The following is a 7,757-nucleotide window of genomic DNA, read 5'->3' on the forward strand; positions in this document are numbered from 1 at the left end:
AACCTGTGCAAACAGTCATCCTGGGTATGCCAGTGTGGTTACCATTACAGCATTCCACACACTTTGCCAACTAGTGACCTCCAAAGTAATTTAGCCCAATTCCTACCTGAAACATTAATCTTCACTAATTTATGCTTTACTACTTCCTGTAATTTGAGCCCCATAGATGAACAAATCACTACCTAATGAAGCACACTACTTAATTTGTGAGCAGTTCTACTTTTTATGAAGTTCTTTATTATATTCAATCAAGTGTACCTTCTAACCCTTGATGCTAATTCTCTTTGGTAGTGTCAAGCAAAACAAATCCAATCTTTCCACATGACAGCCCTTAAGATTTTACATCAGAGTTCCTGTCTCCTCTACATCATCTCTTATCCGGGACAAATATTTCCAATTCCTACAATTGCTCTTTTTTTTTTTTTTCCCTAGGTGAAGCAGTGTTGTTTTATTGAGTATTTTCAAGGGGAAAGGATTGAGGGTGGAGGGAGCATTTCAACTAAGCATGGGCCCAGTCTGTGCTAATTCTGTGGACAGGAAGCAGGTACAGAGCTGTCCTTTGACTTTCCCCTTTATTACTCTTCGGCTGTCGCAGGTATAGCCCAAAGACTGTAGCACCTGGGCTGTCTCTTCAGTGACCTGGATCTTGCCTAGAATGCCCGTGCTCTCCATTCTGCAGCCACATTCACAGTGTTGCCCCATGTGTCATACTGTGGTTTCTGTCCGCCAATTGCCCCAGCCACGACTGGCCACGATTCAACCCCACATGAAAGCAGCAGTCATGAATGAGTGCTTGCTGATAATGTCCAGCTTGGCCCCCAGAGCCACTGCAAACTGCACCATGGTGCCCAGGTGGCTGCAACTTTATTCAGAATCCTGCTGGGTATCCTGTCCAGAGGTGGCATTTAACCCTGTAGCTGCCATATCTGTGCTTCCAATACTTTTGATCTTTTCCACACCGCTGAACTTGGGTTTAGAGAGTAGCTCATCAAAATCTTCAATGATCTCATTGAGTAGCTGAAGACACTCTAGCCCTTCACAGCTGATGTTGGACTCAGAGTAAAATTCCGTGAAGTCAGGGACAGAAGCAAAGCGGACACAGTCACATTCATAGGATTGGTGGTAGCGGTCCTTATTTCGTCGGTTCTGACCAATGAACTGGGGGGCCACATGTGCAGGTAGCACATTTTCTAGCAGCAGTCGAGTCAGATTCTCCATCGTCTCTGTCTCTTCCCGCTCTTGCAGAAGCTTCTTTTTCCACAGGAAGTCCAGCTGGCAATAATATTCATTCTGCCTAGCCAGAGCCAGAAGGGTGAAGAAGAAGACCAAGAAGAAGATAGCACCATCAGTTTGGGCTCCTTGAATCCCCCAGGCCTTTGAGCATTGTGGGCTGCGTACAGGTGGGCAACCAGGCAGTCAGAGAGCCAGGCATGGGAATGCAAGAAGAGGCTGCAGGAGGCCAGTGACGAGAGGAGCAACAGTTCAAAGTTCACACGCAGAAAGAGGAGGCAGGAGAGGAAGGCCTGTACACAACAATGCATGGCATATGGGGTGCTGATGAGAGGTAAGGAACCAGAGAAATTCCAGGAGCTGTTGAGAACAGCAGCAGAGGAATTGGGGGCTGGCAGGGAGCAGACATTGGCTGAAAGAACAGGTTGACAATGGCCATGGTGAGGACAATAAGGATGGTGGGAGTGCCAAGGGCACCTCAAAGACCAGGCCTCATGGCTGCTCCTTCCAACTGCTCTTTATGTGTTTGGTTTCCTGTCTGCGCATCAGCTTGATCTGCTTCCTCTGGATACATCCCGGCTTTAAACTATTCTCCTTAAAGCACAGTACTTAAACTCAAGCCCTTACTTCAGCTGTGTTCTGACCAGTACACATTGAGATGAAGCTAGATGTTAAGTACTTCTGTTCCCCATAATAAAAACTTGAGCCTAGCCAGCCATTTCTCCAATAAAGTTCTCTTTTCATGACTTATTATACTATAGAAAAGACCATGGGTGTGTGAAGACCATGACAAAAGAATGCGACCTCTGGCAAGTCCTACCAAGGTAGACTTTGAGCCCAGAGATTGACCATGTACCATCTAAGGACCAAGCTAGTTTAGCATAGAAATGCTTATCCACACTAAGTGGTACTGTGAAGGCATATTTATGGTCACACCAGCCCAAGAAATCATCTTTTATGCCATGACACAGTTATAATTGGTGCTGGATAAGGCATTATGTACTTTCACTAAAACAGTTTTTTTAAAGAGTTAAGTTAAAACATCATTTTTAAAAATTCTATTTGTGTCTTTATTTTAAAGCTAAATAACACTGTTGACTCATATTGATTTTGGTTATTTCTGAATTCTTTCCTGAATTTTGAGAAAATATTTAATTTTCAATTTAGCAAGAAAAATGTTTGCTTTTTTAATATTTTGAGTGGAAACTCAATAAGCAGTAGTTTTTTGAATGGATTGAATTGAATTGGGTGAATAATGATTGCCAAAGACTTTAGACAAAAGCCTGAAATTTTGGTTTACCATTTTCATCATTAGCAAAATGAACATTTATATATTTTTCTTTGTTGGCTAGGTAAGTAATGAAAATACTTTAAATTTAAAAGGGAGAGAGTATAAATAGTCTACCTATGTGGAACAAGATAGATAAAGTTTAATTGTTTATTGTGTTCCAGGTACTGCCATGATGTGTATAACTATAATGAATATAGAAAATGATAGTTAAGGCACAAAGAAGTTCATCGTAGATAAAGTCAAAAAAAGGATCCACCAGTAAAACCCTTGGCTTCAAATGTTTACACACAAATATAGCACATACAATAAAGAGAAAGCAAGATTAAGTAGAGCACCTACCACAGAGAAAAAAGTTTTACCTTATAATTTTGTTTGAGATTTGGTGAAAGGAAATCAATGACATATATAATGTTTCAGATAGATATATTTTATTCAATATAAACAGGTTAGCTATATGGAGACAATAGGTGGGGATCACTATATATTCATGTTAATAAATTCAGGAACAGGAAAAGGCAAGAATGAAGGAAAGCAATTGTGGAAAGATAAATGGAAAATGAAAAAAGAGGGAGACATTCACCAGAGTATGATAAAGACCACTTGAAAGCAAATAGAAAATTGATCAGATATTCAGCACATGGTTCACAAGCCTAGCACTGAGGCATGATATAATAATGATGGTAGATGTTAAATTATCAGATAGCCTATGGGAGCTTTCCAACTGAAACAAATCATCTAATAAGACTGGGTGGCAGAAGGAATTGGAGAAGAAGAAAGATGATGTGGATAAATAAGAAAAATTGCATATGTTATTAGAGCAATTTTGGACATGTGGAAAGGTCCTGTCGGTAAACTTCGGAGTATAAATTTGAAGATATCTGGGAGAAGTCAAAGGGGCATTGAAAGAAAGCAACTTGAGTTAAAGGAGGAAAATGGATCTGAAGAACAGTGTTCAAGAGAGTTGTTGAGGCAACCAAAGTAAGAAATGGTAAGTAAAACAAATTAGTGAGATGAGAGTGAGAGAAAGAAAAACAATGTTAAATGTGACTGGCAAGATATTGGGAAATGATGAAAGGGAGTGAAAAACAGCTTACATTTATGTAGCTGTTCAAAATTTGTGCAGCACTTTACGTGTATTAAAGTGTATTGGATCCTCACAGTGGAGTAGATGTTATCATTGCTTATACATAATAGAATAATCATTTTGTTAAATGCATTTACATGGTGTTTTATGGTTGCAAAGTACTTTATGTATTAACTAGTTTGATCCTAACAAAAACCTAGGAGGCAGGTGCTATTATTGTCATCTCCATTTTACAGATAAGGAAGCCAGGCCCAGGGAGATTAAAGTGACTTACCCAGAGTCACACAGTCTGAAGCAGGATTTGAACCCTGGTCTTCCTGACTCCAAATTATGAGCTCTAGCCACTGTGTCACTTAAATATGGGTAAGGAACTTTGAGGCTGAGAGACTATATGGCTTAGCCAGTAAGGGTCTGGAAGAGGGAGGTTGGGTTGCGGTTCTAACATATCTTTCTGACTCTATATCCAGCTCTATGCCATACTTACCATATTCTCATAATAATGTACATAAGTAACTTGTAAAGCCACAAAAAGGTATCAAAGGGGGAAAAAGAGTAATATTATGAAGAATTGATAAAGGAATGGAGTGTAACAAATGAGCAGATAATATGTTTAATTTCCTATAAAAATTTAGCCACATGGGGTGCCTAGGTGTAACAGTGAGTAGAGCACTGGCCCTGGAGTCAGGAGGATCTGAGTTCAAATATGGCCTCAGACACTTCACACTTACTAGGTGCGTGACCTTGGATAAGTTACTTAACCCCAATTGCCCTGCCTTCCACCTCCAAAAAACAAAAAAAAAGGGAAAAGAAATTTAAAAAATTTAAACTGTGTAGCCACACCAAGAGATCCCATTATGAGGCACAAGTAAGTCATTTAATGAATTAGAAAGGAAGCACCACCATCGATAGATGAGGTTTTGAGGTGACTTTTTTTCTTAAATAGTATTTTTTTTTCCAATTACATGTAAATAGAATTTACAAAATACACTTTTATAAGATTTTGAGTTCCAAATATTTTTCTCCCTTCCTCCATCACCTTCCCCTCTCCACTGGATGGCAAGCAATTAAAAGTCAGTTCAATGAGTCCAGATAGAAACCTAAAGAGCAACCCAACTATCTATCAAGGGGAAGGTGAAAAATAGGAATGGAAGGAGATAAATATTTATGTGCACTTACTATGTATCAGGCACTGATAAGTACTTTTAAACATGTTATTTCACTTGATGTGATCTGTAGAAGATTACTATAGAATGAGAAAACAAAACTCCGAGTATTAGTTGGCTCTAGGGCAGCAGAATCATGGGCAGATGATGCTGGAATGGGGCAAGTATTTCACTTTGGAAGAGAGATGATATAGTTAGAGCATGAGGAATTCTGGGAACAGAATCAGTATTACAGAAACCTCCAGGCTTTAGCCTTCAAGACAATAATCCTATATTGGGCCCCATTTCCAAGTTCATGTACTCTGACATTCCTTTGATAACATTTTGTTGTCCTTCTATGTCTCCCAATTTCTTGAAACCCCTAAACCTTTTCTTTGTTCTCACAATGATTTCCAAACCCTTCATTCTTCAATTTCTTTACTAGGTTATCACTTGAACATTGACTACATTCTCCTCCCTTTCCCAATTTTATCCCTTGGTAAAGCAGTTCAGCATTAGAGAAACAAATCTTGATAAAGAATAATGATATATTAGTGATAAAGTTTTCATTTTTTTTAGACCAGTGTTTCTCAAACTTTTTTTTTGTTATGGAAGTTTGCTTTGAGAAATCATCGAATACTGAAAATAAAAGTAACCATATTCAGGCTATTATGAATTCCTCTTTAGTTAACATTGTCAGCATCTCTTATATATTTCCTATTGTCTCCTCTAACACTCCCACTACCTTGAGACAATCCCTCATCACCTCACATCCAGGCCATCATTATAACATTAGGGTTTGTTTTCTTGCCTCAACTCTTTTCCAACTCTAGTGCATCTTGCACTGAATTTTCCAAGTGATTTTAAAGTGTATGTCACTCTCTGTGCCCTCTCTATTAATAAATTCCACTAGCTCTTAATCCTCTGTTTGAATGTGAAACCTTTTGTAATATGGCTCCTTCCAATTTTTCCAGTCTTCTTCTACTTTACTCTTCCCAACACAATGTATGATCTGGCAGCACCGTCCTTTTTGCACCATATCACATAAGATGAATCCATTTTCAAACTGTTAATTTTCACTGTTTATCTCCTATCCCTTTTCCTTCTTGTTTCTGTCTATCCCTTCCTTGATGTGATTAATGTTTCCAATGGCTCAGATAAAATTGTACCTTCTATAAGAAGTCTTTCTCAATTTTCATTAATGTTAGAGCCTTCCCTTTCAGATTATCTCCAATTTTTCACATATATATGTATATATATATGTGTGTGTGTGTGTATGTATGTATGTATACAGTTTGTTTATTGTCATTTGCTTTTTGTACTCATTAGGTTGTGAACTCCTTGAAAGCAGGGATTGGGTTAGCCTTTCTTTGAATTCACTTGATAATTCTTTCTTGGCTTCATCTGACTTACTATTAATTAGCTTACATGAGAACATCTAAGAACATCAGATCTTTTATGCATTCAAGAGTTTCCTTTTTAATGGAGTATTTTCTGTATTCAGATAACAGATATATCAATGTTAATAGTAACAGTCTGTTGACAATGGAATAAAAAAGGATCACTTTTCCCCTCTTCTGCGTATATTTCTTTCACCTTGGGAATCTATAGGAAAATATTTGGTTTTGAAATTTTATACTTATTAGGAATAGATATTGTTCATATTGTTATAGTTGTCTTTATAGACATGTTTACTTACTCATATAGAGATAAATAAGGGTCTGAGACAATTATTCTCATGCTGTTATTAGAAATAGGTGGATAATTCCAGAAAAAATTTCTACTCTTGATGATCAGAGAATTTCCTTAAAGTTCTACTTATAAGAGAGTTACTTATTTATTAGAGTGAAAATGAGAACATGTAACTTTTTTAAACCACAATTTAAGTAGTGTGTGTGTGTGTGTAAGTAGAGAATTATTATTTCCTAGAGAATCTTTTTATATTAGATAATATTTTGACTCATATTTTGGGCCACCCACACAGAATGTTTTCTATAATAACACTCACGTAATTTTTATTCATTCTCAGTTGCTTATTTCCTTAAAAGGCTTATAGAACTCCATGCAATTCTTAAGAATATGCAAACCACGAAGGGAAGCTGGCTGTTATAGGAAAACAGACGTTGACTTAGATACTTTGCTGTACTCTCCATCCACATGTAGCGTACATTTCTTAAAAGAAAGTAAGAAATCAGATAATTAGAATAACTGAATCATCATTTTCAGCCTTAAAAAAAACCTTATAAATTATCAACTCTAACCCCAGTATGTTATGATGGTGCCCAGAAGAGTCAAATGACTTGCAATAGTAAGATTTAGAAAAATCTGGTTTCCTTTGGAAGTATCTCTGTGTGTCAACACATGTGTATATAAAATTGGTACAATCAATTAATATTTTAAAATAGTACACTTTGAAAATAATATTCCCCAAAAGACAAGTTATTATAGAGTATAACCAGATGATTTTCAAATGGGGAAAAGAAAACTTTTAGAAACTGCTTTAATCATATCACTAATAAGGAGAGAAACACAATTTATAGAATTCTTGAAATTTATTGCATACTTATTAAAGTGGCAAAGGTGACAAAATATTTTGTCTCATGTCCATGATGATTTGCATTATTCTGTTGTTCACCTGCCACTGCCTTTGGGAACTGCTTTAATATCTATTGCTGTCTACTATGCTTCTCAGATTACATTGTCTGGGGCACATATCTGTACCCATGCCCTGTATCCACTACTTCTGGAGGACATGTCTGTACCTGCTGCTGAACGACTTGAACATCTGGGGCCTATGTTTTTTTCCCACTCCTCCCACCCCACCACAGTAGCCTGAATCTCTAACCAATTCCCTTTGTTCCAGGGTCCAAATTGCTACCCACATAAGCTGGGGCAAGACAATTTTCACCCCTGGTACCTGAGCTCTTCTGATATACATTGTAACAGAGTGATAAAGTAGGCTTCAGTGCTATTGCTGGCAATGTTGGGAAGTGGCCCTGTCCTGTAATTT

At 37.6% G+C, this 7,757-nt stretch overlaps 1 pseudogene; it reads right to left on the reverse strand.

Moving 5' to 3' along the window:
- Nucleotides 1-495: 495 nt before the first annotated feature.
- On the reverse strand, nt 496-1,804 carry LOC138169901 (adenylate cyclase type 4 pseudogene; annotated as a pseudogene).
- Between the last annotated feature and the right edge of the window lie 5,953 nt (nt 1,805-7,757).

This window comes from Petaurus breviceps, unplaced genomic scaffold, assembly GCF_028583685.1.
Source record: "Petaurus breviceps papuanus isolate PSGF00001 unplaced genomic scaffold, PetGlider_PUasm1.0 38, whole genome shotgun sequence".
NCBI classification, from domain to species: Eukaryota; Metazoa; Chordata; class Mammalia; order Diprotodontia; family Petauridae; genus Petaurus; species Petaurus breviceps.